Source organism: Amblyomma americanum, chromosome 6 (assembly GCF_052857255.1).
Source record: "Amblyomma americanum isolate KBUSLIRL-KWMA chromosome 6, ASM5285725v1, whole genome shotgun sequence".
Lineage (NCBI taxonomy): Eukaryota > Metazoa > Arthropoda > Arachnida > Ixodida > Ixodidae > Amblyomma > Amblyomma americanum.
This window is the reverse complement of record NC_135502.1, coordinates 29,519,966-29,529,506: the sequence shown is the minus strand read 5'-3', so window position 1 is coordinate 29,529,506 and position 9,541 is coordinate 29,519,966. Positions and strand designations below refer to the sequence as shown.

The following is a 9,541-nucleotide window of genomic DNA, read 5'->3' as shown; positions in this document are numbered from 1 at the left end:
AACGCTTCCGACCGACGCTGTTCCACAGGAACGACAAGTGTGTTTGTGGATCACTCACTCATCAGTGCACCCGGAGGAAACGAAACAAACAAGCAAAAAAGAACAAAGCAGGAGGAGGAGGTGGAAAGGGGCGAATGTATGCGCACGAACGCTGCCTGCGGATTCAGCGCCCCCGCGCTGCCTGGGCATCCCTCTCTCGATTAGACTCCCCATCGTTCAGCTTCACTTTCGCTTCCGCCCAAGTTGTCCCAGCATCGCTCTATTTCGTCTCTCCGTTTTCTCCCACGTGACTGCACACGTCACGCGATAAAACGGCGGCGTCCTTTGGGCGAAGGTTTCTCGCTCCGGATCGTTCGGCCGATAAGGATCTCTGTATAGTGCGGTCCGGAACAACAACATGGGACGGATTGGAGTAAGTGCGGACTATCCATGGCAGCCGATTATGCATGCGGCGCGCTGCACTGCACCATGGCATGTTCCTTGCACACCTGGCACAGTTTCCAACCGTAGCACACCTCTTCCCTACGCACTTTTGACATTCGCTTTGGAGCAGATTCGGCTGTCCCTAAGGTTACGGTATTATATTGTTTTTATGGTTCGTCGGCAGTTGTTGCAGTTTTGTACAGCTGAGCACAAAATTAAGCATCAGAGCTCAGCCTTGGCGGTAGCATCACGATGATAACGATGGAAAAAAATGTAATTGTGCATTGTGCGGTTTAATGTCCCAAAGGAACACATGAGCTATGACGGATGCTCTATTGTGGCCCTCCGGATTTGATTAGATCACCTAGGATTGTTTAAAGTGCACTGACATTGCACAGCACATGGGTGTTTTCGTATATCGCCTTCAATTTAAATATAGCCTCCGCGGCCGAGATCGAACCCGCGACCTTGGGATCAGCAGTCGAAGGCTAAAGCCACTGAGACACCACGGCGAGTGGAAAAAAAAAAAAACTGCCGTGCACAGCAGGGGAAACACCGTAGGTAAAGAACCCAATATATAGCCTTACGCGGACACGTACCTAAAAGCAAGGGACACCCTGGACACCAGCCGGGCATCTGCCTAAAATTCACACAGAAGTGACATCCCGCGGCAGTAAGTCAGCGAGTAAATGTTTTTTGAAGGGGGTTGTGGCTAGAGCGCATGTGGCTGGGACCTCAATCCTGGACTCCGGAGGCTTCTGCCGATCTGTTCTTGTTCAGATCAGGATTCTATTGGTAATGTCCGCGACGTTCATCGAAAGCAGAACGCGTACTCTCAACCTACGGTGTGGGCAGTACTTCCAATTGCAACCACAGCTGTGGAAACGCAAAAATATATGAAGGCATGCTTTCTTACTGTCACAGGGCAATGGGGTTATCGGTTGGACCACAGAGCACATGGCGGAGGGTTTTTATATAATAATTATAAGCTGGGCCATTACTGGTGCTGATATCGCTGTAAAGCAAACGATTTGAGTTCATGCTATAAGCCCAAGCGAACTTTTCAGCTTAAAACAAATGGGTAGCTTCCAGCAGGATATATATGATTCCGAAGAAACAAAATCGGTGCCGCACCCCTTAGCGGCAGTCCCATGGTAGCGACACAGATAGTAAAGCCGCTCAGAGAAAGTGCAGCTATATACCATTGGTTTTTGATAGCCCTTTTGTCACCGCCTATTTATAGTTATTCGCAGCCTGTACATTATCGCAGCTATGTGTAAAATGTATACGCACAAAGAATTAAAAACCACGTCGCGTTGTTCGTTCCTACCACAATGAATCACATCGATCCCCTGAAATTGCTGAGATTCTCCGTAACGAGACAATTTTGCCCAACCCAAACCCCCGTTTCTCAAGTGCGTTGATGGTCGTGAGACTTTTGTCGAAATACTTTTCACCCAATACCTAACAAAGACAAACTACCTTAAAGAGACGAATACTAGAGAAATAGCATTATCAGGTAACAATAAATGCTTTCAAACCCTCGTCCTAAAACAGCCTGCCCCTCCCCAATTATTTCGCCCAAATATACATTCACAATAATTTGTTGCGTGTCTCACTAGTCCTTGGCACAAAACGGAGGATGCAGCTGGCGCCAGCAAGCAATGGGTCGAAATAATTCTTAAAGTTGTGCACGCTTTACAATCATGAGTGGCTGGCCAGCACTTTTGATGTCCTACAGCTGGGTATTCAAACTGCCCGGATGAGCGCCTAGATCACCTTGCGATCTGATCTTGCTTGTGAGATGTTTTGTGAGTACCCCAATACGGCACAGCTGTATCTTACAGTGCAGTTTTGAGAGCAATTTGTGAGACATACTGTAGTTTCCAGGCGGTACGAATCAATTCGTGCCGCAAATTACGGCAATTCATTGCAGTCCACAGCATTGTGCCGGTGAAAGAAAGTTCTTGCCATGAAGCAGCGCTCTGCGAACAGAGCGACTCCTCATACTGTTGCGTTGAAATGTGACAAAAAGTGAGGCTGCGTGGATTTTCGGGTCAGGGGGGACTTTCAATTTTGGGCACTGACAAGAACCGCACATTACATAGACATGTAAAAAAAATACAGCAGGTGTGAAACTATGCCATCTGTAAATCGAGCAAGCTAGAATTAATTCCAACTGGCGGTGATAGACAATGCGTTTACATACGTTGCCCACATTCAACATGCAGCGTGCATTGTAAACGATTTGTAATGCGACGTGCAGAATAAACCATAAAGCATATGAAATGAGGACTCGCGTTTTTGGCTTGTTTTACGGAGCTTTACAAGGCATGGTTGGAAACAAGACACCCACTAGAGCAAGAGGAATCCCACTCAACTTTTGTAGAGCTAACCCTGTTCAATCGCTTTCTGTTACTAAAGGTACTAAGTCTTAATGCCATAAGCCCAGTAAGGTTACAGGGAGCATACCTCAGCCGTAAACCAACACGCCCCGGGCAATGCCTTGAAGCTCCACTGCTCAATACCACATCTCCGTTCTATCCACTGCAAAAAAAGTCACCAACCACTCCGATTGAGTTTGTCTATGTCCTTAATGCAATGACGCATCAATCAATTCTGTATCTATGCTTTTTCCTCCCTGGAAAGGGGGGGGGGGGGGGGGGGAATGGAAGATAATGCACTACCCTGAAGCTATTCAATAAGCTTCCAGGCATCATGCTTTCTATTCTTTGCGATGCGGGCCAGTTTGAGGCCAAATAGAGGTTGCGCTCGCAAGAAGATCAATGATACGTATGGTTATCTTCCATTTGAAAGTCGTTGATGAGGCGTGGTACAAAAATAATCTCCTAATGTTAGGACAAGACATGTGCCACTCCCCACGTAAGAACAGTTACGAATGTTGCTGGTTTATAGCTTTCTGCCAGCTAAGTAAAATAAACGCGAACCACGCTTGGCTGCAGAATACAGGGGCGCACACGGACACTAAAACGCGACACACAGGCTGTCTGCTTAGGAACAAAGCGGTCTGTTCTGTCAGACAATGCGCAGTCTCAGACAATGCGCAGTCTCTAACTGCAGAGATTTTATATAGGTTCCCGCCTCGATGGATTACTGGCTTTGGAGTTCGTTTGCTGATTCCAAGGTGGCGAGTTCGATCCCGGCCGCGGTGCCACCATTTTTTGATGGAAGCGAAATGCAAATAACGTTAAGAAACCCCAGGTGGTCTAAAATAATCTGGAGCCATCCACCGCGACGTCTCTCATAGCTGGTGCATCACTTAGAGAAAACACACTTTGAGCGAACACTTATACACACAGAGAAAAGGTTTCTGATGCTACGGTTGGCACATACGGGAGACGCGGCTCTCTTTTGAAGTGCATAATGCATCAAATTATTCATTCCCCAGGAATGCTCACCTGCTTACTCGTTGCCTCATGGCTTTATCTACACAGCGACTCACTTCCGAGGCCATTGTCACCGGTTACATAATGCCCCACTTTCTGGAATGATCGCTCATGTCGACTTCCTGTCTTTTCGCCTCCATGATAACGCTGCGTTCTATGTTTACTGCATATTTTATCGCTAAAGCCCGACTTCTAGGCGGCCTCTTCACGCAGAAAAAGAAAAAGAACGCGGTTTTCGCGGCATCAACGACAGTTTCGACTGATAAGAAGAGGGACGACCTAGCAGCCTGGTTCGTTCTTTGCGCCGCGTATAATAAAGCGTCATCGCCACGCAGGCAGCCGTCGATGGGCGGCCGATTTAGCGATCGGTGACCGACTTGCGGCTCCGCCGACAGAGAGTAATTATCGCGTCATATAATCTGCAGATGGCGGGCTTCCCCTCGGCAATTCGATAAGGGGCGGCGACCACAGAAGCCGCTGGGCCGACTGCCGTTTCCGCGACTCTGCTTCCGTGGGCTTCTTGTTGCCACCGTAGATAGTGTGCGTGTCTGCGCACGCAGTACTACGGCGGGTCTGCGTTTGTCATCTTGTTATGGGAAGCTACGTATACCACCCTGTTCGTGGTTTCACGCGAATGATCGCTGGTTATATCGTTGACCGCGCCACGAGTTTAATATTGATGATAGTGCACAACTTCTCGCTTACTGCGCGCGCCCATTCGAGAGAGAAATCCTATAGGTAACCGACGATCTCTGGGCATAAGGAAGCGCTGACGTTATCGCGCTCGCGCTCGTGAAGTTTGCGAGTATGGTGCGATTAGCAATACCTAACGTATTGCGACCCAGAGCGGTGCATAGTTACGAGCGTGAACGACGGTACGCAGGTAGCGGTTTGAAAACAAATATTACTTGCGTTTCGGTTTCGTTATTCTTAGGAAGACCTCCTCCGTAGTTGTAGAAACTTCTGTAAAGCATGGCGTTCCTGGCCGGGGTTTTACGGGGACAGCTTTAACAGGAGATCTTTCTGCAGGGTAAACGAGGTTGATATCATCAAACTCCGTCGTTGTCCTATTGGCCAATGAGACTTGTAAATTAAAGTCCGAGCCGTAAAGCATATGCGTGCCAGGTTTCGAGCGCTCTCAACAGTGGGCACTTCGTTCATGTATTGCATGTGGACCTATCAATGGGTGCACTCACTGACACGAGGCACGGGTTGTGACGTAACTATCGTTTTAAAATCATTTCCTCTTGTGAACTATGTTTGAGAGCAACACTGCATTCGCTTAGTCCGGGTATAAATTGTGGAGTCCGCTGTTTTGTCGTGGTCTTCCTGTCACGGAATTTGTCAGAAATTGTCTGAGTGATAAATTCGCGGTCAAATTTTAGCGTCCCTTGTACACGCACGGACACAGATAAAATTTTAACTGCCTGTTGAGCTTTGAATAAGTAGTTTGAGACGGGCCATGATTTTCTCACACGGAATTAGCCTCAATGAAATCTGATGACGAAATTACCATGTCGAAGCGAAACATCACTCCAGGTAGTGGAACACTCCCTCATTCCTATAGAGCAAGAAATCGTGGCCGTGAAGCACCTGGAAACCGTTGATATCTGTTCTTTCCTGCCCTATTTGAATGGAGAGGAATTGCGTGCTCAGCAGTTTTTTTTTTTTTGGTCCGAACAATCAACCATAGTTTGCGCTTAAGAGTTTCAAAAATACAGCGTCACAATTTTCACAAAAACTACAGAAGCATTTCAATTCGGGCACTGAGGTGAGGGGTTGTGAGCTCTGACAATGGGCCTATCATCACCACCCTGCCAGGTAGATTACTAGGCTAAAGTTTTCACTCACCAGTAAACAGTGCCTGCTCCTCCTCACTGCATCATCTGTCCAGCCCTATTATACAGCAGAATTGTTCATCCACATGCAACATCCTCAATATTGATCTGTGTCGTTGCGGCTTTCTTTTTGATGAATTAATAATTAGCCCAGAAGCCAAACGCGCCAAAGCATAGTAATACACATCGAAATTAACACATGTTATATGATATAACCAAATAATTGTCTGAAAATTTATTGTCCATAGCTTTTGTTAATATCTTATTATGGGGGGCTCTATCAAAAGCTTTGCAGCAGTCTAAAAGAGTCATGTCTACATGATCACAACCATCAAGGACTCTGGAAAGTTCATCGACACCGACCACCAGCTGCGAGCAGTTCAGAACCCAAATCGGAAATTGTGTTGAAAAGTGAAAGAGAAAAATTTGCGGGATGCGGATTTGTGGAAAAATATTTATTTCTAAGTTGCGTCTTTAGACAATCAGTTGATATTCTTCGGGAGACTGTCGGCTGACGCATGTCTCTTCATGCTTCAATGCTTTTCTTTTAGCCGCTTTATTCGACCGCACAAAAATTTCGTTTTCTGCAAGCCTGCATCCCGAAAACTTTTGTATTTGACTGTATGTGCGTTATTATTGCTGATAGCTGCAAAAAGTTGTTGAGGTATTTCGCGAATACGTGTTCTAGCAGTCTGCAGCTAGTACATGGTAATGAAATCTGGCGGCAATAGTCAATGTTGATTCGTCTGCGGTTTTCAAAATCTGGGACTACGCGGAAAACTTTACATTCGTCTGGTACAATACCTGACTGAAGGGACATAACCAAGAACTTCACTACAATTTGAGTGTACATCTCAAGAAAGGCAGTGAAAATATAATCAAACGAGGAGGTTTCTTGGTGTCTAGCCGTAAAAGCAGCCCTATGATGCTTTCTCTGCTAATGGTAGCATTCCTGTGAAGACTGGTCGCAGATTGATCGTTCAACGCCGGATTAGGTTTAGTAAGCGTGCTTCGGAAGTACTAAAAGCATCAGGAATTTCCTTTTATTTGCGATGGCAAAGCCATTGAAAATTATCTCTTCAAGTTTCCCAGCCCGCTTATTCGCCAGTAACAGCTAAAATTTTCTGCGTTTTTCTCACTTAAATAGCTCTTGATTCACACAACTTTTGATGAAATGGTAGCTTTTTGTCCGTTAGTGATAGAGGTATCAGCGTTTTTTTTTTTTGTGTCCGCCGTAATTTTTAGCTTAAGTTTTAAGTGGAATGATTAAAGTCGATCAAAGTTGCGCAAGCACTAGTTGCAGTGCAGGGAGAATAAACCTTGCCGAAAGTGTTTTAACGTCACCAGTATCAAATCAGTGCGGAAAATCTTTTCAACGGGAAGTAAGACTGGGGCGATCGGCCAGAAAACTTTTTTTTTTCTCTCACAAATCTAGAAGGAACCTACTGGAAGCGGCAAGGAATGGTTCAACTGAATACTACTAAGTTATGGTCATAAATTCCGTTATGTACTTCAGTGGTATAATTTGTCGCATAATTTCAGCGAAGTATTAGCTCTAACAATGAACCTGTTGATTCAGCTAAACGACTAGGGAGAAAAACCACTTGTTTTAGATTTTAAGCCAATAATGTGTAAAACGGGTTGTCTGTGCACCAAACATAACACGTGTCAACAGTCAAAAATTGCCAGTCGACTTCGGGAAGATTTGAAACCCTTTCTATTATCATGTTATGCGTTCAATCGGACTAGTCAGAAGCATGCAGTCGACATACAAAGTAATCGACAGGTATGTCATTTACTAGGGTAATTGCGGTAATAAACCTGTTTATTCTTTTGAAAGCAATAACTAAAACCGGTACGTAATGTTCCTCTAGGTTTCGTCTTTTGTCATGAATACCGTTGAGGCCACTAAGCCTTAGCTGCGGTTTATGAACTGCTGGTAGCATATGTTGGTTTCAATGCGACCGCATTAACACTCCCCTGCCGGGAAAAACTGTCTGGCGACCAACGGTCTCAGAAGTCTCTGACAACCACCTATAAGACAGAAATCCCCTCTCCACTTGCTGGGGAGAGGGGGGAGATGCCGGTATACGGCTGCCGCAGGAAGAACCCATAGGGTGGACTGGAGGAGGTTCTGACGCGGTCGCAGGAATGCGCAACCTGGGGGTGGTTGATACAGGAAAAACCTAGCGGGTGGCTGCCGTGGAAGGTTGAGCGTGAGGAGGAAAGTCAGCTGAGAAGTGGAGCGGAGCGGAGGTAGCAGGGTGACGCGCCGGATGCCGCTCTTCCGTTGAAGGGGTTGTGTGCGAGCCACCTCCAAAATCGATCTAGTGTCGACGGATACCGGAGATCAGACATGGAATAGAAGACCAGGTGTGCAAGAAAGTGAAGCATTAAGACGTACAGAGCAGACTAAGTGTTCAATAAAGGTGAACGTAAAGAAATGGTTGCAATGTGTCGAGTCATGCACAGGGGAATTAAATTGTAATGTAACGCATTTCAGTCCGATAGGCCAACCGATCGCCTGTAAATTTCTTTAATGTGGTAGCACTACTAGGCGCATTTTCTGGTTTCCGGCATACGTACGGATGACCCTGAAGCCTGCTTTACGGCGGGCGGCCCACCTGGTAAGCAGCATGTGGGCAGCCTGCCAAGAAAGTGTTTACCTGACAGGCTTTCACCTGGGTGAAGGGCTTCAACCCTTTACAAAGGTTTTTACCCAAATGCCTTTAGGATAAATACCTTATGGTAAAGGCCTTTAGGCAGAAGGCCTTTAGCACGTAAGGGCCTTAAACGCCCACTGTAACTAGTGCTACTGCACTATATTCCCGCTCAGCCATGCCAAACCATCTGCTATTCTTTTCTTAAATTCATTTTCCTTCATGTAACCAAGAAACGCTGGACTAATCGAATACGACCTGCTGCTTTTGCAGCACCCATACTGCACTCAAATTGTTATTGTTGGTCTTGCTTTTCTGCTGAATGTTTTTAGCACTGAAAATTTCCAACACCGGCATAAATTTCCTTTTTTTTTACCGCGCAGTTCGTCTGGCTGTTTCTGTTTCTGGCTTCTGCAAATGCCAGCTATCCACGAAGTTACGGCTACCACGGATATGGATACGGATACCCGTTCCCTTACTACGGCCTCGGTTACGGAAGATACGGCCTCGGGGGCTACGGCCTGGGCGGCTATGGCCTGGGAGGCTACGGGCTCGGGCATGGACTCGGATATGGCTTCGGATTTCCCAAGATTTGGGGCTGACAACGCACAAGGTGAGGGAGATGTGCGAACAAAAAAGGAGAGCTTAAACCAGCAAGGCAAAGGACGCCGAACATACGACGACATGAGCCTGCATAAACCAGGTGAGATAAACTAATTATAGACTTTATGTGTGCCATGCGCCAATTTCGCCTGTTTTGTATTACAGGTCCTCTCAGCCACAAAAACGGGGTCACCGCTTCAGAAACTACGGGAGAGCCTGCCTGGAACGTGGCCGTGTACAGAAGATATTTTGGACGCTTCGAGTGAATAAAAAATTAGTCGATCAACATGGGTTTGTTGTACTACCCAGGATTAAGAAAATATGTTTAGGAAAAAAAAACGGTGTTTCTAGCCTTCGAAATTGCACCTCAAGACTTGTTGTTGTCATAAGACTTATTGTTGTCAGAGTTTTTATAAACTGTATCTTACCCTTCTGAAACCTACACAAGTATACTGTGTCTAGCAGAAGCGGCTCCACGGCATGCGTCAAGTCTAATAGTTCGCTCTTAAAAATGTGCCGTGTAAAATTTTGTCCTAGAGAAAGAAAAAAAACACCTATAAGGTGCACATAAGGGGGCACAGCGTCAGGTGCTCAACACAACAGATAAACG

General features: G+C 46.2%; 1 long non-coding RNA gene across 1 annotated transcript; it reads left to right on the top strand.

Annotated features, from left to right (window-relative positions):
• The first annotated feature begins 248 nt into the window (after nucleotides 1-248).
• On the top strand, nucleotides 249-9,205 carry LOC144136538 (uncharacterized). The gene is made up of 3 exons (XR_013315628.1): nucleotides 249-412; nucleotides 8,712-9,031; nucleotides 9,097-9,205. It is a non-coding gene; the product is annotated as an uncharacterized LOC144136538 (long non-coding RNA).
• Nucleotides 9,206-9,541: the final 336 nt, after the last annotated feature.